The following is a 24,542-nucleotide window of genomic DNA, read 5'->3' as shown; positions in this document are numbered from 1 at the left end:
TGGGTATATTCAAAAATTGAGAAGAAACGTCATAAGTGGTAGTCTCACCTTTTATCATTAGTTGGAAGAACTAAGATAGATGTTATCATCACACTCAATATACTTTTCTTCTACATGGTTATTTAATAATTATCAAGTAGAAAAACTTAATAAAATTTTGAGAGACTTTCTATTGTCAGATGGAAAAGGCAATAGGAAAAGACCTTCAATAAATTGGAAATGGTGTTGTATGCCAAACTCCAAGGGAGGTCTTGGCATGAGAGGAAAAACTCATGGAATTGCATTGGCATCAAGATTGATTCTTAAAGCCATTTATGGCAATGAACCATGGAAGATTCTCATTAGAAATAATATTATGAATTTTGGAATTTAAAAAAGAAAATAGTGGAAGGATTTACCACTTGCTAATGTTATTCTTGGAGATTTTGAAATCAAATTATTAGGATCAAATGTATTTGTTTCTATTTGGAAATCTTGGACACTAGTGAGAAGGTTGATATTCTTCAAAGGTGTAGTATATGGTCCTCCTTGTTTCCCTATTGTTGGTAGATCTATTTGGTGGGGCATTGAACAACTAAATGGTAAGCCTTTAGCTCTAACTCAAAGTTGTTCTACAAAATAATGGTGTTTTAAAGGCATAAAACTCATAGGTGATCTACTAATTAGTAAAAGGATGGAGACTTGGGAAGAACTTAATGCCAAATTTGATCTTCTAGACACTCATAAGAAGACATATACCATCATTTATATCATATTTTGAGATTCATTCTTTAAATATAGATTATTATTTTCACATGTTCTAGCAAACCAATCTTAATTAAATAAGAGTGTAACCTTTCATACCATGCTCTTGGGGCTAGTTTAAGTCCATAGAGTGCCTTGTTTGACTTGTAGACCATGTCCTTCTTTCTAGGTTCAATGAATCCTTGAGGTTGTTCAGTGTAGAATTCATCTTCAAGTATTCCATTTAGAAATATAGATTTAAGATCCATTCGATATACCTTAAATTTCTTATATGTAGCATAATACTACAATGTTCTTAGACCTTCCAATCTTTTCCACACGTGCAAAAGTCTCACCATAGTCAATACCTTCTTCCTGTGCATAACCTTTGCAAACCAATTTAGTCTTGTTTCTTACCACTTCTCCATTCTCATTCAGTTTGTTTCTAAAACTTCACTTTGTTCCAATCACATTCTTATAAGAAGGTCTGAATACTAGTGTGTTTCTTGTCAATTTGATCAATCTTCTCATTCATAGTGTTAACCATACATTCATCATTAAATGCAACTTTTTGTGTTCTAGGTTCAAAATAAGCTATCAAATATGCACCTTTTCTTATTTTTCTTCTTGTTTGTACTCCAACACTTTTATCTCCAATTGTTTTCTTAGGTGAATGGTTCTTCCTAATGTATTTGGCCAATATAGTTTCAATTATTTGATTCTAGTTTTTTCTTCACTTAATTAAAAATTCAACTTCCTACTTGGGTTGTACCATTTAGTGCTTGGGTGTAGGTAACTATGACTCGGTAGAAACCTAGTGCTCATTATCTCTATGTCGTAACTTGGATAGAGTATCAAGTACCTCTTCATAGACATAAAAAAACTTGTTATAATATTTAGGTTCTTTCTTTCTTTCTACATCATTCCTTTCAACAAACTCATCAAATCTTACATTTGCACTTTCAATCATCTTGTTAGTAGCCTTATTCAAACATTTGTAAGCTTTGCTCTTAAATTAATATCCTAGGAATATACCTTCATCTCCTTTAACATTGAGTTCACCATTCCTAGCATCTTTGTGAATGTAACACCTACTTCCAAAGATTTTAAAATAACATATATGTTGTGTATGACCATATCATAGTTCGTATGGTGTCTTATTTTTTTGTTTCTTTAGTTGAACTTGGTTGAGAGTGTAAATAGTAGTATAGATTTATTCTCTCTAGAATATGTGAGAGACCTCCTTTTTAATGATTAGTGTCCTTGCACAATCCATGATATATTTATTTCTCCTTTTAGAAATACCATTGTATTGTGGTATCTTTGGTGCAGATAACTATCTTTTGATACCATTCTAGCACAAAATTTAGTGAATTCAGCAAACATAAAATCACCATCTCTATCATATCTCAAACATTTCATTGATTTACTGGTCTCATTTTCAACTCTTTCTTTTTACCACTTAAACATATCAAAACCATGTGATTTCACTTTCATGAACATTATAGTCATCATCCTTGAATATTAATATACAAATAATATGAAGTATCTATCAACATAGTAACTATCAACTCCAATTGTATCACATAAATTAGTATGCACTTGATCCAAAATATCATTAGAAGTGTGTGTCTTGCTAGAGGAAACCTTTATTTTTCATCTTACCAAGCTGATATTCTTTACACATAATATTTTCAGATTTTTATAGATTTAGAAAGCCTCTTGCTCTTTTCTTTCTACTGATTTTTTCCATATTCCTAAGTTTACATGACACAACCTTTTATGCCATAACTACACATATTCAATTATAGAAAATAAACATGGCTAAAATGTAGTATCAAGGTAGAATAAGTTACCATTTGTTTTTATTCCTGCTCCAATTAGATTTTCTTCATCAACAAAAGTCTCGACCTTACTTTTCTCAAATTTTAGCTTGTGACCTGAGTTATTCAACTGAGAAACACTCAAAATATTATATTTAAGTCCTTCAACTCAATATACAACATCACATCTGATCGTATCATTCACCATTAGTGATCATTTCACTAAGAATGGAGCATCACTACTAAACTTAACATTTTTGCCATCATAAATTTCTTGAAATTTGTCAAATTTACTTAGATAACCACTTATATGATGTGAAAAACTAGTATCTATTATCTATGAGTCATTATTAGTAATATGTAGAATAAGGGTAGTTTTATTCTCATACCTTTCACCATATGGATTTTTTTTTATTGAAACATATACCATTTCTACTACTTCGTTGTCATCATCAAAACTTATCTCGATGTGCTCTTCTTGAACAATGTAGCATGACTTCTTGCCTTTGTCTTTGAAATCCCTGCTCTTCATGTACTTGTGATCTTTCTTATCATTTCTATCAATTTTATTGGACTTACTTTTGTTAGGACATTTAGTAGCAAAGTGACCAACCTCATTACATTTAAAACAAATCAAGGGAAATTTACCTTTGTTAGGATAAACAACGGATAGAAATAAAAACTACATGCAAATATAACCAATAACAAAAAATAATAGAACACACAAAAATGAACACAAGGCACCAAGATTTAACGTGGTTCACCCAGTCCCTGGGCTACGTCCACCAAACAGCAAGTTCGATCTTATTACAATCCAGTGATTACAACCTGATTACAATCCGTAATCCCTTACAGCTCAATACTGCCACAAGAACTAATTTTGCATCACCACATATAAAAAATACCCAACCCTAAGCCCTTTTATACAAGTATTAAACCGCTTTAGGGTTATAACATGTCGGCCATATGCCGGCCATAATATGTCGGCTACCATGTCGGCTTATGAAATATGTATAGTACTTTCCTGATCAGTCGCCACAATCTAACAATCTCCCACTTGGGGACTGATCAGGCTCCACACTAAACAACAATCTCCCACTTGGAGACTAATCCTGTAGCAATACAACTACCACATGGGGCTCCCGCTGGATCAAACCACCCTGGACTCTGCTGTTCTTTTATTCACGTTTAGTCTAAAAGACCAACTGAAGCTGAAGAGGAGTTCAACTTCTCCCTTGTTACAACCTTTGTCAACATATCTACTAGATTTTCATTGGTATGTATCTTCTCCAACTTTAACTGTCCATCCTCCAAAACTGACCGAATGAAATGGTACCGCAACTGTATGTGTTTGGTCTTAGAATGCAGAGCTGAATTCTTAGCAAGATGAATGGCACTTTGACTATCTGTAAAAAAATAATTATCCTTCTAAGGATGTCCCAATTCTTCCAAGAAGAACTGAAGCCGCATTCTTAACATTATTTCTGACAAAACCTATATAATCAAGATCTTCCCAAGGGGGAAAGGGTTTAAAGCACATATGAGTCAATGATGCCTTTGTTAACATAGCTTTCTTTAGGTTAGGACATCTATAGTGTTCAATTTCAATAGGAAAGAACACAAAAGAGGACCTCTTAGAAACGTCAAAAGACTCTACCATAAAGACAAATTGTCTTCACATTTCAAATAGAACTATAGAGTCTAAACAGTAATGAGGTAACTTCAATGGTTCACTAGAAAAACCACCCATTCTAATATGTGTGAACCTAGGAAATCAGATGTAAAAGAAGTCATAGACTTGTATAGCTTGCATGGCTTCTTCAGACAGTCTATCATTTTCATAACCTTGAAGTTCAAAGACTAGCCTTCCAATAAAGACATCATTTACCCTTTTGAACTCCTTACACAAAATAGCTTCTTGAAGATACTGTAATACTAGTAAATGGGCATTGCATCAATCCAAGTTGAATGTGGGAGGTTTTCCCATTCTTTAGACATTACTAGGATATAAATTAGATAGGAGGACAAGAAAAATGGACCAAAGTTGTTGACAGCTACTAAACTCTTGTGCAAATTCTTAGCAATCAGGTCAACCCAATCAATGAACTTATTTCCCTCAACAATCTTTTGGATGAAGAAATACATCCAAGACTCCCAATGAAACACATGTTTGTTCCCCTTAATTCTATCCAATATAAGTACAATGTCTACAATCTCCTTTATGAAATGCTCAATGGTTAAAGGTTTTGGCAATCTTGAACCACCCTCTACTGGTTTTAGGAGCCAAGACTGAGCTACCTTATTATCATAACTATTTTTTCTTTCGACATACAGGCTCTCTACTTCCTTGAACATCCATGGTTTATAGGGTTCTTTGTGAGGAACTCTAAGGGTTGAATAGACATTGGTTCTATTTATCTTAATTATTACTTCCCCTGAAACTTTCTTGATAAACCATATGCTAGGGTCATAATGGTTTGCACACTCAATAACAAGCTCTAGGCATGTGATTGTTGTAGGAAAGGTAGTTGCTTCAAGCAACCCACTATTAGCTAGCTTTTGATAAATGGGACCTGACTAGGTGTTTCTGGTTCTCTTAATGACATTAGTTAAGTTTTTATTAACCAAAAATGTGTCATGAATTTCAAGCAAAGAACTAAGTAGACATGGCTTTTTAAACTTGGGCATCTTCAAACAAAATAATGTCATGACTTGCTATGAAAGATAGGGTCAAAAAGATACGAATTAAGATATTTCAAAACAAAGCAAGCAAAAATAAATTATAGAGAGTTATAGCAACACACTTATAGTTTGATAGAGCTACAACCTGCAATTTTTTCTCCCTACACGATGTTACTAGAATTTCTTTTTGTAAATGGAAAAATGAGTGGTAAAATGCAAAATGAATGCATTTAAGGAATGACTTACAAAGAAAATCATAGCATAGATATGGGAAGTAAATGCAATAATTAATATTCATGTGCCACACATCGAAAAAGACCATCTAAGTAATTTGTTTTAAATGCCCATCAAATCTGCATGCCTATTAACACTCCATGTCATCATGAAATGACAAATTTTCCTATTGCCAAATCTTGTCATATATAAACATGTGCCACCTTAAAGTTCTTATTTATTATCTTGCATGCCTTGGGAAGTGTCTTCATTGGGACCCACCTCGCTTTTTAAACTTAAGATTGAAAGCCTGCATGAAAACAAGTGTCAGTATATGAAATTGACATCAAAGTTGAAGTTGAAGTTTGGGTTAATCAGGTTTCAACTTTGACTTAGACTTCACCAAGACTAACTTGGGAAAAATACATGGAAGATGGATGGGAGCTCAAAATTGTACTTAAAGTTAGTGGAAACTTCAAGTTCAACTTTAGGATCAAGAAAAGACTCAAGACTAAACTGCCCTAAGACACGAGAAAAATATATGGGGTAACAATCAGCTCCAACTAGGGAATGAGACCGAAAGGATCATGGATGAACTCAGGATCTTTGGCTTTGTAGACCAACTCAAAAAGATAAACACAAAGAACAGAGCTAGAAAAGAACAAAACCCAAAAAGATGGTATTTACAGTGAGATAGACACGAAACTTAAAATTGATACAACTTGAGGTCATGCCTATTATAGGATAGGGGAATATCATCTCCATTAAGATATTGCAACTTGAAGGCATTTGAACCCAAGTCCTCGAATATCACAAATGGGCCTTTCCATAAGCTCTTGAATTTGGTGTGAGCTCCTTTAGGTTCCTTCCTCTTGTTTCATAGTAGTACCTAGTCTCCTTTTATAAATGTTCAGGGCCTCACTTTTAGATAAAAAATTATTTTGACCCTTGCTTGATGGTTTGTGATATGATCCACCAACTCTCTTCTTTCTTCTTCTATTTTCTAGAGATACAATATTCTCTTTTCAATGGAAGAATGAAACATTTCATCTTCAATTGCTTTTTGCAAATTCAGGGTAGCCAGTTCTAAGGGTAGGGACAATTGTGCCTCAACTCCATACACTAGCTCAAAAGGCATCATACTAATGGCTCTTTTGGGAGAATTTCTATCAGCCAAAACTACTTCATTTAGCTTCTTATGCCAATCTCTTCCCTTTTTATCTACTAGCTTTTTCATAATATTCACTAAATTTTTATTTGTGGACTCTACCTATCTGTTGCCTTGAGAGAAATAATCTAAAGCATGAGATAGCTAGATACCGTGATCATAACAATACAATTGAATTTCTTGGGATGAATTTTTTTTTGCATATCAGTCACTATTTTGATAGGAGTACCAAAACAGGTCAAAATATTTTCTGTCAAGAATTTACACACTACCTATGATGTTGTTGCTTTTTATAGGAACTACCTTAACCCATTTACTAAAGTAGTCAGTAGTAGTAAGAATGTGTTATGTCCTGCACTTGAATTTGGATTAATAGGCCCTATAAAATCCAACCCCCACTACTAAAAGGGTTCTTCTATAATCATAGGTTTTAGAGGAAGAGCAGCTAATTATGGTTTCCTAGTAAACAATTTACATTTCTCATAATTTCTTACCTAGTGATAGGTAGCCCTAAGAATACCTAGCCAATAGTATCCGCTTCTTAGGATTTTGAAGACTGTCACTATTGATGAAAAATGTCCTCCACAGGCCCCATCATGGAAGGTTTTTAATAGTTTCTCCTACTAGTCAGCATCAACACACCTCAAAAACATACCATCCAAGCCCTTTTTGTACAAAATATCATCAATAATCACAAATTTGGCCACTTTGAGTTGAAGACTCCTTCGGTCCTTTCCTTTTAAATGATCAGGGCATCTCCCATATGTCAAGAAATAAGCTATGTCTGAAAATCATTCATCTATCAAGCCAACAAACAAATAGTTGGGATATGGTTCATCTTTCTCTCCTTCTACAATAAGTTTACATAGCCCTTACCCTCAAACCAATTTAGTTGGTTGGATATCCAGGTCAAATTCTTACAGTTTTGCTACCCAAGTTGCTCGATTATTGACTGCTACATCCTATTATGTGAGGATACTCTTGACTGTAGTGGATGGTACATAAACTAAAGAATGTGAATGTAAAATATAGTACCGAAAGTATTTTACTGCTTTCACAATAGCAAAAGCTTATTTTTTAGACAAGGAGTAATTTAGCTCATGTTTCTTCAATGGGACACTCATTAAAGAGATAGGCATCTCTTCTCATTTGCCATTCTTTTGAAGCAATATTCCTAACATGGTATGTTCTGATGCAGAGCAGTACATTATAAAATCTTTTTTGAAATTAGGATGAAAAAGTAGCAATAGCTTCTTTTACCTCCTTGAATGCTTTAAATGTTGGTTCATCCCATTTGAAATTTTTCTTCTCACTAAACAACTTGGCCATTGGTTTAACAGTCTCTGCAAAATTAGGTACAAATTTCCTTAGGAAATTGATCTTCCCAAAGAACGATTTAACACCATTATGATTGATGGGAAGACACAATTGTTGAATAGCTTTTACTCTCTCTAGATCAATTTTGATTCCTTCTTTTGAAACCATGTGTCTAAGTAACTTTCCCTAAGTCACAACAAAAATTGATTTCTTAGGGTTCAATGAAATTCCATGTTCCCTACATTTTTCAAGCACTTTCCTCAGATCTTTTAGGTGCTTCTTTCATCTTCTAGAAAACACTATCATGTCATCAAGATACACTATGATACATCCATCCAATAAATGACCAAAGGTCAAATTCATGGCTTGTTGAAACGTGGCAGCTGTATTTATTAAGCCAAAAGGCATCCTTTTATAGGCAAAAGTACCCTAGGGTGTTGTAAACATAGTTTTGTGTTGATCTTCCTCGGCAACTTCTATCTGATTATAGCCAGAGAAACCATCTAAAAAGGACATCATTTATGAACCAGCAACTATTTGAAAAATTTGATCCATTATAGGTAGAGCAAAATTATCTTTTAGGCTTGCTTGATTAAGGTTTCAAAATTCAACACAGATCCTTATTTCTCCATTCTTTTTTCTTACTAGTACTATGTTGGCCACCCAAGTAGAATGGTGAATTGGAAAGATGATGTAAGCTTTAAGAATTTTATCTATTTCTTTGAAAATTGCATCAGAAACCTTTGGATTATACATTCTTAACTTTTGTCTAAAAGGAGTAGTACCTGGTTTTAGAGTGATGTGATGCTTGAATTGGCCATTTCTAAAAGTTTTTAAGTCTTCATAATACTAGGAAAAGACATCTATATATTATGTAAGAAGCATGATGAATCTTTCTTTCTCATCTTCTCAACAATAGGTTCCCAAATTGATAATTTTGGGATTGTGTTTATCTCCCAAATTCACCTTTTCATAATCAACATTTAGATCTTCTTTAGGTGATAGATTTTGGGCTAGGAAAATGTCTCGCCTATCAAAAAATTTTTCAAGCTCAACTAGGACTTTTGGTATTACATTTCCTTTTAATTGTAACACATCACTTTCATCAGTCATATCAGGACAAAACTCTCTGCATTTAGCATGTGAGCCTTCAAAATAGTTAGTACAGAATTTTTCAATACTTTGTAAAAAAGCATTAATGTGAGAATCATCTTTAAATACTTTCCATGAATTTTTGTTTTTAGGGACACTTGGCCTATGAATGATATCAACTAAATATTTTTTATTTACAAAGTTTGGATGAGGAATTAGTAAAGAGGCCGATACTGCTAGAAAGTCTGCTTTATGATTAAGTTCTCTAGGAATCGTTTCAATTGCAAAGGCTTCAAAATCCCCAATCTCATCACACACATGATTCCTATAATGTTTCAATCTTTGATTTTTTACTGAAAACATATTTTTAACTTGCTTTACTATTAATTTAGCATCTCCCCTTGCCTTTAGTAGCTTAATGTTTCTCCTCTTAGCTTCTTCTATTCCTAGAAGTAGGGCTTCGTATTCTACTATATTGTTGGTGTTTTCAAAAGAAATTTTGTAAGAGGAAGGAAAATTCTAACCATCAAGAGATATTAGTACTATGCCAACCCCAGATCTATTAGAGTAGTAGCTCCCATCAAACTCTAGAGTCCATAGTGAGTCTTCTACTTCTGATTTCTCACCTATTTTCTCATTTTCAGATAAAATTAGTCTCTTAATAAAGGATCTTAGATTTGGGATCATCAAATGGAAAGACTGTATATTTGGATTTGGCTTCAGGTAACAAGGTTACCTTTTCTTTCCCCACAAGTATAATAGCTTGAGACCAATCCATTTTAATTTCCCCTCCCAGGTCTCGGCAGAAAGTCTGGCTAAGAAGCATACGATAACTAGTAGGAATATCTGCCACTAGAATAGTAAGCTTAATTATTTTCTAAGGATAAGATACTAGGGAAACTTGGGCATCTTTGATCTAACCTATTAAAGGAACTTGCTTGGAATCCATGGAATAACATTTACTAGAGGTTTTGGTTAAAGGGAGATCAAGAGCCTTGGCTATTGTAGCTAGCATTATGTTGTCAGAGGCACCTGAATCTATGATGTAATTATTTAGCTTAACACCATGAAGAAGTAGGTATACATAAAATGGGTTAGGTTTTTGAGGAAAAGGAGCCTCAAGGCTAACTTTTTCTAGTTGAAGTATCCGTTCTTGGTTATCAGATGCTTGGGTTTCCCTTTTCTTTGCTTTGAGAGTTTCACTTGTTTTCTTAGTAGACATTTCATTGTTCTCTGACACCTTGGTTACATTTATTTTTTTAGTTTCTAAATCAGGGGAAGATTGATGAACATATTCAATAAGTTTATTGAACTCTCTAGCCTTTATCCTTAGGTACTTAGCAAGGGAAATCTATATTTTAGATGCTTTACAAAACTCAACAATGTCAAATGAGGAACCAGGATTTGGGGTGTCTCTGACTACATAGATGATTACTTGTTTTCATTTTTCCTTTTTGTTTTTTATTCTTTTACCTGACTAGGGATTGCATTTTTTTTAGAAACATCAACTTTAGTGGCTCTCTACCCATGGGTTAAGACAGAGCATGATGCTTCTGCCAAGGTTAAGAGGATATCATCACTTCTTTCAAAATCAGATTCATATTCAAGATAATAGCTTACAGAGTTTCTAGGTTCTTCCTCTATTTTTATATTAGTTGAGGCCTCTTTTACTACTTCAAGTTGTTGATATCTTATATTCTCAAGACAAGAACTTCCCTGATGATCACTTGTAAGATGAAAAACACACATTATTTTTATTAGGTGGGGCTTCAATCTACAATCTTTGCTAATTTGGGGGCAAATTAATTTGTTTTCCTTGAAAACTACTTTGACCTAGATTTTTCTTGGAATATCTTGGTATTGAGTATTCATTTTAGGAATTTTCTTCTTAATAGTCATCACATCATTCATGAGTTTATGCATTAACGGGTTTGATTTTTCTAAAGTAGATGGTTGTGATTTTGAAGTTTGCATTTCCTATTTCCACTTTCCTATGTCTAAAAGGTCATCCTCTAATTCAACAACTAATCTTTGAGTAGCATCAACATCTGCTACCTTGTCTCTCCTTAGATGAAAATTGATATTTGGAGGCATTTCATTAACAAAGAAACCTTTGCTGTTCTCTGCATTAGATCTTTTAGTAGCAGGGATTTTATGTAGTATTTTATTAAACTTTGCTACAAAATCTCTCATGGGCTCATGTACTTCCTTCTTTACTTGGGTTAATTGGAGGAGCAGAGTATGTTCATCATCAGCAGATTTAAACCTATTTTCAAAAGTGTTTCACATTTTAGCCCAAGTGGTGATGGATCCTTGCGGGAGATGATGAAACCAATTAGTAGCATCATCAATTAAAGTTTGCACAAGCAACCTTATAGCTACATCTTCATGAGCAATAGCCAAAATTGCATACGCAGTGTTAAAGGCATTGAGATGTTCATCAATACATTTCTCCCCATCTCCATTGAATTTGGGTAGAACTTCTTTAGCACCCTTAGGAAGAGGATTAGGGTTACCTGGAAAGGCCATGAGACCTACTTGTGCACCCCACAGGTTTGCAGCCATTCTTCATGGAATGGAATTCAAAGGTTGAACATTGAAATGAGAAGGTACTGATGTCCCTGGTAAGTTTAGGGCTTGAAGACTTACATTTACAAGGGTTGGTTTTTGAGGAGATTTTGGCCTACCTTTGCTTTTAACAAATTTTTTTGTGTTTATAAAAGAGATCAGGAGCAAAATTAAGATTCTTTAAAAATTCATAAGACTGATCAATAAACCCTTTCCTTTCTTCACTTCTAGTGTACTTTTTACTAGCTAGTTTTTCACAATTAAACTAACATCTAACACTCAGAATGTCCTTGGGATAAGTCTATTGACTACTGCTTCTTCATTAGCAACTAATACACCTCTAATGAGTTTGACCCTTTCTTCTTCTCTTTTGAGCACCTGGTTAACTTGTGTAAACTATTCTAGGCTTGTTTTGAGTTTCTAGGCTTATGCGCTTAGATTTGAAATAATGTCCTCTTGAGTATTGTCAAACCCTAAGCCTAGTTAAAGTACTAGGAAAATTTCATGATGAGGTAAAACCATTTCTAGTCTTCACCAGTAAAGTTGCCAACAACTATTAGTAAACAATTTTCCTCCTATGATTTTATATGCAAAAAAAAGAAAAATGTATACCAACAAATGAATTCCTATATAGGACTAAGGAATTCTCTACTTAAAGTTTCTTCAATAAAAATAGGTGCAACTAACTTTATTGCAAATAAAGAATTTTTTGATCTTTAAACTCAATAGAAAGATCTTTTCAGAATACAATATGCTGACAACGTTGAATCAACTTATTCTATCTCATCAATACAAAATAGAATTTTATGCTGAAGAACCACTCAATTTTAATTAGCAATATTATCCACATAACTAAAAATTAAGTAATCATGTAGGCAAATTTAATAAAACTTACTTCTCACAGCATCCCAAATTTTGAATTGACAACTTCAAAATTAATAACAAACACAACTAAGAGATTTTATGTAAATGGTATCTTTAGAAATACTGATTCAAACAAGTAGATAATAGTATCTACTTACAAAGCTCTTAACAAAATTAAACTATAGATTTTTCTTTGTATTTGTAGAATTTTGAAATGCTACTTCTAAAACTTGAGATTAAACCACAAACAAAAATAGTTTTGTCTATCGATTTGCTAGAGATTAACCCTATGCCATACTAGTTATTACATATTTATAAGGCATGGGGATGGACAATTGCCAAAATTACCCCACCAAGAGTAAAATAGCCTTTTGGTTAATATAACTGCTAACTAGAATGCAAGAAAAGCAAAATGACAAAAAAAAAAAAGAACAACCAAGTGACTATGTGTAACTACTTCTTTTAATCAGGTAGCACTGTCTCTGCTTGCCATGTTTCTTGCCGCTTTCCATGTTTCATAGGCAGTTGAAAATGCTGAAATAACAGACTAATGTGGCAAACCAATGTAGGCAAGACATTGCTTCCAAATTTCCTTTTTCTTTCTTCAATTCTGCTATCTTCTCTTCATGCATTTCCGAGTGCTTTAGATTAATTATTAGCATAGCTTCAGTGTGTGCTATATTTGAAAAATCTTTCTTAGTTGGTGCTTTCTTGTCTTGAAGTTCCTAGAACTTGTTTTGAACTTCCTTGATCACTTCCTCAGATTGGGTAATGAAGTCAAGGGTCAGGGGTGGCAACAATTTTTTTATTTTATCCAACTTGTGGTCCTAGCCAGCATGTCCTTAGTGTGGGAGAAAACATCTTCTTCTTCTCTCCTTCCCCAATCAATTCTAGGAATAGGTATGCATTTAATCTGATCAATGTAGAATGGGTCAAGCACCTCTTCATAATCTTCTTCTTTTAGCCCACATGTATCAAGATCCACATTAAACATATTAATTTGGTTCATAGCTAGTTGTGACCACAGTCTTTTCCTTACTTCAAATTCATTAGGGCAATTCTCCCAATAGTCTTCTAACTATAGAGCATGAACCAAAGAGACTACATTCTTAACATTATTTCTAACAAAACTTGTATAATCAAAATCTTCTCAAGGGGGAAAGGTTTTAAAGCACAGATGAGTCAATGATGCCTTTGTTAAGGATAGGACATCTATATGTCCAATTTCAATAGGAAATAACATAGAAGAGGACCTCTTAGAAACTTCAAAAGACTCTACCATAGAGACAAATTGTTTGCACATTTCAAATAGAACTATAGAGTCCAAATAGTAACAAGGTAACTTCAATGGTTCACTAGAAAAACTACCCATTCTAATATATGTGAACCTAGAAAATTGGATGTAAAAGTAGCCATAGACTTGTATAGCTTGCATGGCTTCTTTAGATAGTCTATCTTTTTCATGACCTTGAAGTTCAAAGACCAGCCTTACTAGAAAGACATCATTTACCCTTTTGAACTCCTTACACAAAGGAGCTTCCTAACTATAATACTGGTAAATGGGCATTTTAAAGGTCCAAGATGAATGTGGGAGGTTTTCCCATTATTTAGATGCTACTAGGATTTAAATAAAATAGGAGGACAAGAAAAATGGACCAAATTTGTTGAGAGGTAGTAAACTCTTGTGCAAATTCTCAGCAATCAGGTCAGCCCAATCAATGAACTTATTTCCCTCAATAATCTTTTGGATGAAGAAATACATCCAAGACTCCCAATGAAATGCATGTTCATTCCCCTTAATTCTATTCAATAGAAGTACAATGTCTGCAATCTCCTTTATAAAATACTCAATGGTTAAAGGTTTTGTCAACCTTGAACCACCCTCTACCAGTTTCAAGAGCCAAGACTAAGCTACCTTATTATCATAACTACTTTTTCTTTCAACATATAGGTGCTCTACTTCCTCAAAGGTCCATGGTTCATAGGTTTCTTTGTGAGGAATTCTAAGGGCCGAATAGACACTAGTTATGTTTATCTTAACTATTACTTCCCCTAAAACTTTCTTGATACACCTTATGCTAGGGTCATAATGGTTTGCACACTCAATAACAAGCTCTGGGCATGCAATTTGATAAATGAGACCTGACTGGTTGTTTTTGGCTCTCTCAATGACATTAGTTAAGTTTTTATTAACTAGAAATGTGTCACAAATTTCAGGCAAAGAACTAAGTAGACATGGCTTTTCAAACTTGGGCATCTTGGGATGAAATAATGTCATGACTCACTATGAAAGACAGGGTCAAAATGATACAAGTTGAAATATTTCAAAACAAAGCAAGCACAAATAAATTATAGATGGTTATGGAAACACACTTACAGTTTGACAGAGCTAAAGCCTGTGATTCATTCTCCCTACTTGATGGTACTAGAACTTCCTTATGCAAATGGCGAAATGAGTGGTAAAAGGCCAAATGAATGCATTTAAGGAATGAATTACAAAGGAAATCATAGTATAGATATGGCAAGTAAATGCAATAATTACTATTCATGTGCCATGCAATGGAAAAGACCCTCTGAGTAATTTTTTTTAAATGCCCATCAAATTTGCATGCCTATTAACACTCCATGTCATCATGAAATAAAAAATTTTCCTTTTTGCCAAATCTTGTCATATCTAAACACGTGCCACCTTAAAGTTCTTATTTATTATCTCACATGCCTTGGAAAGTGTCTTCATTAGGACCTACCTCACTTTTTAAACTCAAGATTGAAAGCCCACATAAAAAAAAAGTGTCAATATACAAAATTGATATCGAAGTTGAAGTTGAAGTTTGGGTTGATCGGGCTTCAACTTCAACTTTGAATTCACCAAGAATAACTTGGGAAAAGGAAGTTGACTTCAACACATGGAAGATATATGGGAGCTCAAACTTGAACTCAATGGAAACTTCAAGTTCAACTTCAAGATTAAGAAAAGACTCAAGACTGAATTGCCCTAGGACACAAGAAAAATATATGTGGTAACAGGATGCACAAACAATCAGTGCAACACAACCTCAATTGACTCTAAAAGGTGAAAACCCTAGAAATTCACAAACTCCCAATTAAACACAACTGAAACAATAGAAAAATGAGACTTCCACATAGGACAGACCTTGAAGGCATCCTAGAAAAAGAGATAGGAAATTCACACCCTTGGGGATTCCTCTTGAGATTGTACCTCAAAAATTACTTAGTAATAAATTATTGTAGCTACCCCTGATCAAAGATGAACTATTAACTAAGGCCCCTTGATGGGATCACAACAAATTCTATGATTACCACCACACCAAAGGACATAAGACCTCATCATGTTTTCAGCTAAAACATGAAATACAAGACCTTATTGATGATGGTACAATCACAATCGATCCATCACTACTAGCATCTAATTTTGGTCATACTATTTTTAAAGATCCTTTGGGTAATCATGAAAAAGGGAAAGCCTCCAATTCAAACTCTACCTAACAGGCTAATTACATATGCACTAGATATGACTACACCATCAACTATTTCAATGAGTCTAACTCCCACATATCCACATTTGCCTTGAAAGTTGAAGATCATCACTGTGTTTTTGTCACCTGCCACAATTAGATTACCCTACCTAGAGCCCTAGATAGAAATGCCACCTTTTCTAGATCTATAGCCCTTGGTAAACCTATTGATCCTCCTTCTTCAGATTATAGCCTTGTAGACCAGCTTGGTAAAACCCCAACACAAATATACATCCTAGATTTGTTGCATGCATCACCCCAACATCAAAAGATCCTTGACCAATCTTTAAAAGAGTCTATAGTACTAGATAACATTGATGTTGCCTAGTTATAGGACATGGTTGTGAACTTATTTGCATCACAATATATCACCTTTTTCCTTTGATATATTCCTAAGAACATACAAAACAACAATGACCCACTTCATCTCGAAGTCTTTATCCATAATGCCAAGGTCAAATGTGTCTTGATAGATGCAAGAGTGGGATTGAACATCTATACCCTTAAATTTTTCAAGGGTTTGGGTTACTCTAAAGAAGATGTGGACCCCTCTCATGGAATCAATATAGAGGCCTATGATGATGATGAATGCTTCTCCAAGGGTGTTGTCATATTACCCATAAGATTTGGTATGGCTATGAAGAATACATTATTCCAGGTCCTAGACATCAAAATGAATTGCAACATGATACTAAGACACCCTTGGATCCATGCTATGAATATAGTAACTTCTACATACCATGAATGTCTACAGTTCACCTAAAATAATGTAGAGGTTACCATCCCTGTTGATCCAAATCCTTTCCATTTTTGTGCTAATCTAAGAGATGCTACTGCATACCAAGTCCCAACAAACAATGAAGCACAACCCACAGATTCATCTAAATATGGGGACCCTAATATACTCCTTAGTAAGGCCAAGGAAAAGTTAAAAATTGAAGACAAAGGGTGTGGAGAATACTTTATGTCTCAAGTATTCCACATTAGGTAGTCACCACTTTCTCCCCAATCTTATGGTAAATCAAAACTACTACAAGTGCAACATTCTGATATCAGTACACAAAATATCACTTCTATCAATTTTATTAGTGGAGGTGGCCTACATGAAGAGCATGTCTATGAGAATACATATGTCTATATTGAGAAAGAAAAAGTAGAACAAGAACCCACTTTGATATCTCCTAACAAGTATGGACCTTGGTTTATTGAGAAAGAAAAAGCAGAACAAGAACCCACTTTGATATCTCCTAACAAGTATGGACCTTGGTTTACTATCATGCATCAACAAGGAATGATTGAACCTATCACTACAAAAGGATGACCTCCTAGTTTGGAGCTTAGGTTCAAAACATTACGAATAGGTCCTCCTAGTACTAAGGTACCCTCATGTAAGACTGAATGTTTTGAATGATGAAAAGACATCTAAGGATACCCAACCTAAAACCCATAATATTGATATTCCTTATGCATTTGACCATATCTTTGTTGGCCCTAATGTCCTACCTATGGAGAATAAATATCTTACTATAACTCCACCTATCACTCAAACCAACTCTCTACACCTTAGCGCAGAACATTATGGGACCCAAGTCCTCCAACTTCTGAGCATGAACCCAATAATACCACTGAATCCAATATCCATATGTATACCTTTGACCAGAGCCCATTTAACACTAATGATGACATCCCCTCAACCTATTCTAAACTTTTGGATTAGGACCAATGTGGACCACTAATCTTTGATCGATTCAACATTGATGACGCTCATGTAAATGTCTTGGAACTCTATGAAGGCATTACAATTGATGACCATAAAGAAGAAATTTCTTTGGAATTGAGCACATTGGCATATTTTGGGGAGTCAACTCTATCTTCCAATTACAAAACTAGGAACAAAGGAAAAAATATAAAAAAATAAGTCTCTTGGTGAAAACTAAAAGACACCATGAGATTGTGAACAAGGACAAGCTAAGTAGCTCCCAAGGATACAAAATGAACAAGTCGATGTCATGATATAAGTGTTCCAATGTACGACATGCCTTGAATCTCTTGATCACCCTTCATGTGGAAAGTTGTTGGTCTCAATCCTCCCAGCTCTTCCTTCTATCCAACTACTTATACCCAAATCCTACTACTTAACTTATCCAACACCCAAAATCAAATGGCTATCCAATAAGCCTTTGAGTATGTCATCATTAGTGACATCCTATACAAAGAATCCATTGACCCAAATATCCTTAGATGCCTTGATTCACAAGAAGAAGACAGTTTCCTACATATGGTACATGGTGGTATATCTCAAGGCCATTCCATTGATATGATTTTAGCTACATACTTGGAATGAATCCTACGTAGTTATAATCACTCATGGGTTTAGAGGTTATCAACTAGCAGCATTTATGATTCCATCTAAAAGTCTTGAAAAAATATTTTAAAATGGCAAAAGGTCCTAAAGAAATATTAAAAAAAAATCAAAAGTCCTAAAAAAAAAGAAACAAAAAAATTAGAAAAAAGTCACAAAAAAAAATGGATGCCTTGATCAAAACCTAGCAAATAGGTGTCTTGACATGAAAATTTGAGTCAAGAGAAATTTTTTTTTCCAAAAGTGAAAACCTAGAAAATAGGGACTTGGGGAAGGTATCATGGCAAAAACCTAGCAAATAGGCACCATATGTAACCAGTTGTTGCTCCTCCATCTATCAGGATTCTATCTAGTTTTTCCCCCTTTTGTCATTCCTTGATCACATCCTTCATATTGCAAGACATCCCTAGTCCTTGATCATGGCCCATGAACTGGTTAATATCCTTTGTTATCTTACCCAAGTGTCACCAGTTTGTACATACTCTAACTTTGGCCTTTGTACATTGTTTGTGTCTTGTTTAGGAGCATATCACCTACATATTGCACGAGTTTGAAATTGAACTAGGGGCATGTCCCTACAAACATCTTATCCATTGGACTTATTGCATATCATCTTGGACCTAACACTTGTGAATCCTTCACAATCCTAAAAAAATCCTACAAATTCATATATGATCCTAAACAAAATCCTAAAAATTTAGATACAATCCCAAAAAACTCCAGGTATGCTCCTAAAAATCACATAATTTCTTGAAAAAATAACAAAAAATCCATATAACTTCCTAAAAAAATTCATAAAAATTATAAAACATCTTGAACATATCCACAAAAATCATAAAATCTCCTAAACAAATCCATAAAAATCATAAAATGTCCTGAAAAAATTGATAAAAATCATAAAACGTACTGAAAAATCCCTAAACATCATAAAACATCCTAAAATAAATCCTAAAAATCATAAAATGTCCTAAAGAAATTAGCAACACAAAAACATCAAATATCCTCAAAAACATAAAACACACCAAAAATTTGTAATAAACCTTGTAAATAGTCACTATGGATAGTCACCCATTTTTCTTAAACACTCGCATTTTCATAGACTAAAACTAAAAGCACTACACTTGAATGAAAATCACAATATCTGAGCAATGTGAACCAATACACAATCTAATTTGTCACTATCAACCAAACAAACAAACAAACCTATCACATTGTCAACCTGTCAAACACTCTCTAAAGACTAAAAAATACTAAAAATCAAGTAATAATAGACAAGAATAGTTGCTCATGTTTCTAGTGAGTGATTTATTTTTGCTTTATTTTTCTTTGATCATATTCCTATGCCACTCAATGATATAAACTGATCTATGAGAGTGGTCAGGATGGTTCATGGTCATCTTTTGTTTTCTATCTATTAAAATGTACCTTTAAGAGTCTAGGGCATGTATATAGGCCTCAGGAAGTACAAGGTAATTTTCTATCTACATCATGCTTGTTTATGCAAAAGGTTTTTGTTTGTGCTCTGGCCCTCTATGACCATGACATGTTGCATTCCATCTGCCATATCAAATAAAGCTCCATTGACATATAGTGCACTTTACAAAAGAAAAAAGTCTTCACTATATACTAACTAATCTTAATCTTGTCTCCTTTATCTTCTAATGTCCATCTCATTCACAACCACCATGGTCTCATACTTTGATACACCAAAATCATCTTCATCCTACATGCAAACACTTTTGCATAATCATACACTATCTATTAACCATTAGTAGCTTTCCACTAAGTCTAGCCTCAATTTGACCTAAGTTTGACCAATTTTGACCAAAATTGACCATTTTTTACTAACTTTACCCATGTTATGACCTCTTTCCATGGTTTTGGGCATGCCCACAAGTTTTTAGGTCATTCTGAGTCCAGTTGGGCTAATTTTGCCCCGTATAACCTTCTGGGGGACAGTCTGCATTGTCAGAGTGCAGTTGGGCCACCCAAGTACACACAGGTTGCACTTGGTAATCTTAGATCACACTTGTAATTACCAATTGCACCCTATGTTCACTTGGGTACATTTTGGGTGCACATGGCGCACTTGGATGCTCATAATTTCTCACAGAGCCCTAATTTACCCCTATTTTGTACTCTAAACCTCATAACTTTTGTGTTTGAACTCTGATTTGCAATATGTCGATTATGTTGGATTCATATCTTTATTTTTAAAATATTGACCCATTATTTGAATTATTTGGTCACTTTCTTAAGTGGGAACCCATGTAGTCCTAGGCCCCCAATTGATCCCCATTTTGCACTTTAGACCCTATAACCTTTGTGTTTGGTCTCTGATTTGTAATCTGTTAGTTGTTGTGGCTTTGTCTTGTCATTGTCAAAAAATTGACCTATCATGTGTATATTTTGGTCAATTACTTAAGGGGGCACCCATATATACCACCTCTACTAGAGCATGCTTTTATGGCTTTTTCAACAATGTTCTTTGACACAACGCTCTAAATCACATTGTATCAAAGAGGGGAAAAATTTAGATGCTCAAAAATAATTCATGTCTATGATTTCATCACTTTTTCATACTAACTCATCCCATTTTCTCATTTCACTAATTCTAATCTTTTGGCCAACTTGATTATCATTCAAGCATATTTCATCAATATCCTTCATCATTTGTATCCCTTTTCAAATCAATTGCAGATTGCTTTGAAACCAATTCCCATTTTATCCAAACTTTCCATAATCACGCAAGGATCATCCCAAATCAACCCAAAATCATCCTAATCAACCTAAAATCATCCAAAATCAACTAGGAATTGTTTGAAATCAGCCCTAATCAACCTAAAACATGTCAGATATCTCAAATCAATCATCATATGTCAAACCCTAGCCATTGTCACATCTCTCAATGCCTTGGAAACCTATCAAATCTTATCAAAGTCATCAAATCTGAACTTAGTACTTTCATGTCCCTTAGTGCTAGGTCAAACTATCATTCTTATCATCTCATCATTGACATTTTCAAGTCCCTCAGTGTCAGATTGTGGCATTATCAAACCATTTTAATAACATTGACATTGTCTGTCGAGGTTATTATGATCAAACTTATCAATCAATTTTGATCATGTAGCATTTGCATTGTTTGTTAAATGTTGCATGTTCTTAATCCATGTCATGTGCCCTTGGTGTGTTACCAATTATCAATCAATCAATTTGATAATGGCCTTGATCTACCCACCATCATCCTAATCAATTTTCATAATCATTACATTTCATCAAAGGGATAATCTTGCATTTATTTCATCAAATTGGCCAATCACTTACTAACTTATCCTATAGGATTAGTTAACCCATAATCTAATCCTATGTTAGTCCAATCATTTTCATCACGCATTACTAATTCTTCTTCCTAACTTACATTCTAAATTAATTAATATTTATAATTAATTGATTCATCATTCTCGAACTATGGGAATTCTCAATTTTCTAAGTCCTATTTTCCACCTCTAATTTCCATTTCACTAATTTCCATTTTTCTGGATATATAGATTTTAAATTCAAATATTTCACATAATCTTGCCACATGGGCATGACACGTCATTGATTCCCTCCTCACACTTGGCTAAAATATGTCATATTGGGTATATTTTACTCCTTACACATATCTATAATAAGCCTCCATCGTCATAGATTCTTGGCTATAAGTGACTTTGAGGTGTCATATGTGCGTCATAGATTCTCCTCCACTTTTAGCCATGTTGACTTCCATGTGTCATAGAATCCTACAAGTGGCTTTGAGGTGCCATATGCACATCATAGATTCTCTTCCACTTTTAGGCATTTTGACTTTCATATGTCATAGAATCTCACATTTGGCATCTTGTGTCATATGCATCATAGATATTCTAAGGAATATCATGCCAAGTTGCACATTGACAAGTATCCAACCTTTCATTCATTGCTCTCTTCTTGCATGTTGGCTATAAATTGAGTCTTCTTGCTTCCATTTCTGATCCTTCAATTCCATAGAGTCTTCAACATCATTAGAATTCATAAAGTCTTCATATTTAGTATCCAGTAGGCTTGAAATCACTCTTGTGGTACTCTCAATGGAATCATCTCATTAATAGGCTTTTTCTTTCAATTGTGTGCATAATAAACAATTGTAGCTACATCAAATGGAGAAGATAGGACATGGGAGCTATGAATAAAAGAGAGAGTTTTACTTTGTGTTGCTTTCTTTGTTTTATTTGGCTTTTATGGTAGATTAGAAGGGTTTTAGTGCATTTTTATTGAGTATTTTGATTGCTCATAGTATGCTAGATATCAACCTATTTTCTTGTCCTATAGATACAACTTTAGATCCTGCCATTATAGGAAATTGGTAGAATCTCTTTAGAAAGCCAAAATGAAAGCATTATTCTGATTTACTTGCATAATCTTGAAATGACCCTTCCAAAGAGAGTCAAACTTGTGATGCATACCTCTTGGTTCATGCCTTTTATCCCATAACAAGACTAAATTTCCCTCCATGGACTTCCTTGTTCTAGCCTTTTTATCGAAGAATGTCTTTACACACTTCTAATGCTCCATAATGTGATCAAACATCCTATCATGTTCTTCTTCCAACTTAGTTAGGTATAATGTGCTTCTCCAAACCATTTTGGAAAACTAGATCCTTGATCACATGTTGTAGTTTACAGATGGATAGCTCTACACAACTTATCAAGGAAAATAACATCTAAAGCATTCATATATATGGAATTGATATGAGTTTGAGTTTAGACCTTACATCCATAGAATTTTATCAGTATCTTAGTTCAATTTGTGTTTAGATCATTATGCATATCTCCAATTCATTTATGTAAATAAAAATTACATTCAATTCATATCAGTATCACAAAATCTAGATCTATATCATAGCTTTAATCCAACACCCTTCATTCATCTTAAGATGATAGGTTTCATATGGGAATCTCAATGTCATATCACATTGCATGATTAGGTGAATTTTTATGGTTGAACCTTTCATCTTTTGATTGTTAATTCTATTAGATTATAATTTCATTCTAAGGAAAAAGTTACCAATCTAATGAATTATCACACATAGGAAGCAATGAGTTGCTCTTCATTTTTTTTACTATGTTTGATTTTTCACACTAACAAATGGATCTAATGTCTCATTGGAGTTCTTATGTTGTAATAACACATGCATATTTTTACACACTAAATGAGGACCAATTAATCCTCTAGTATTGACCTCACACATTCAACCTTTTTTCTCCAATCCATCTTCTGTAATACATACTCTAAAATTATTTTTTTACATAACACAATATATGGATTTCAATATTTGAGCATCATTATGTTAACAAACTTATGAGAACACGTAAAATTTGACATCACTAGACAATTGTACATATTAATGAGATCATTATATTTTGTTTTAAATAGATTTGTTGATGGTTCTACCCCCTTTTCCCAATTGAAAGTGTTGTTTTGTTTCATTTTTTATATCACTTTTTATTGCAATTTTGGTTTTCTTAGGAGCCACATTCTAGTTCACACAATAAAAATGTGTATACAATCCATTACATGGATTTTTAATTTGGTTCAAGCACTAGGTTAGACTACAAAGTAGAGGATCTCATCCCCAAATCTAATAGTCTAGACCTATAAACAAAAAAGTTCAATATTTTAGATGTGCAAAAATAGAAGACCAATAGGGACATCAAGCTTTTCAGAGTGAAATATCCAAGTGAGTCGTATACTAGAACACCATGCATGAAACCTTGTACACATCCACCAAGTTGGGATCTAACCAATTGATGAAGCTAATTATTGCCTCTATTTAATGATAATTTTAAAATAATCTATTTTAAAATGCCAAGACATTTGTAAACTTATGTTTAGTTGAACCTATGATTAAGTCTAAATAGAACCATTAATCTATGGGTAGATAGTATGTCATTTTTTGCCAATATTATATATATAATGCAATATTTTATATAACCATTAGAATGAGTGTTCTAATATTTGGATTTAATTTGATTATGCTTGTTTGCAAATATTTTTACATCATAACTAACTTGATAAGGAAGAACCTGGAGATGGTCGACAACATTCAAGGAGGAACATTAAAGACCAGTCATGATGGAAGAACCATAACAGTATTAGGAGACATGGCTACTACA

This window comes from Cupressus sempervirens, chromosome 1 (genome assembly GCF_028749045.1).
Source record: "Cupressus sempervirens isolate cs-2001-9-10 chromosome 1, ASM2874904v1, whole genome shotgun sequence".
NCBI classification, from domain to species: Eukaryota; Viridiplantae; Streptophyta; class Pinopsida; order Cupressales; family Cupressaceae; genus Cupressus; species Cupressus sempervirens.
This window is presented reverse-complemented; position numbering follows the sequence as displayed.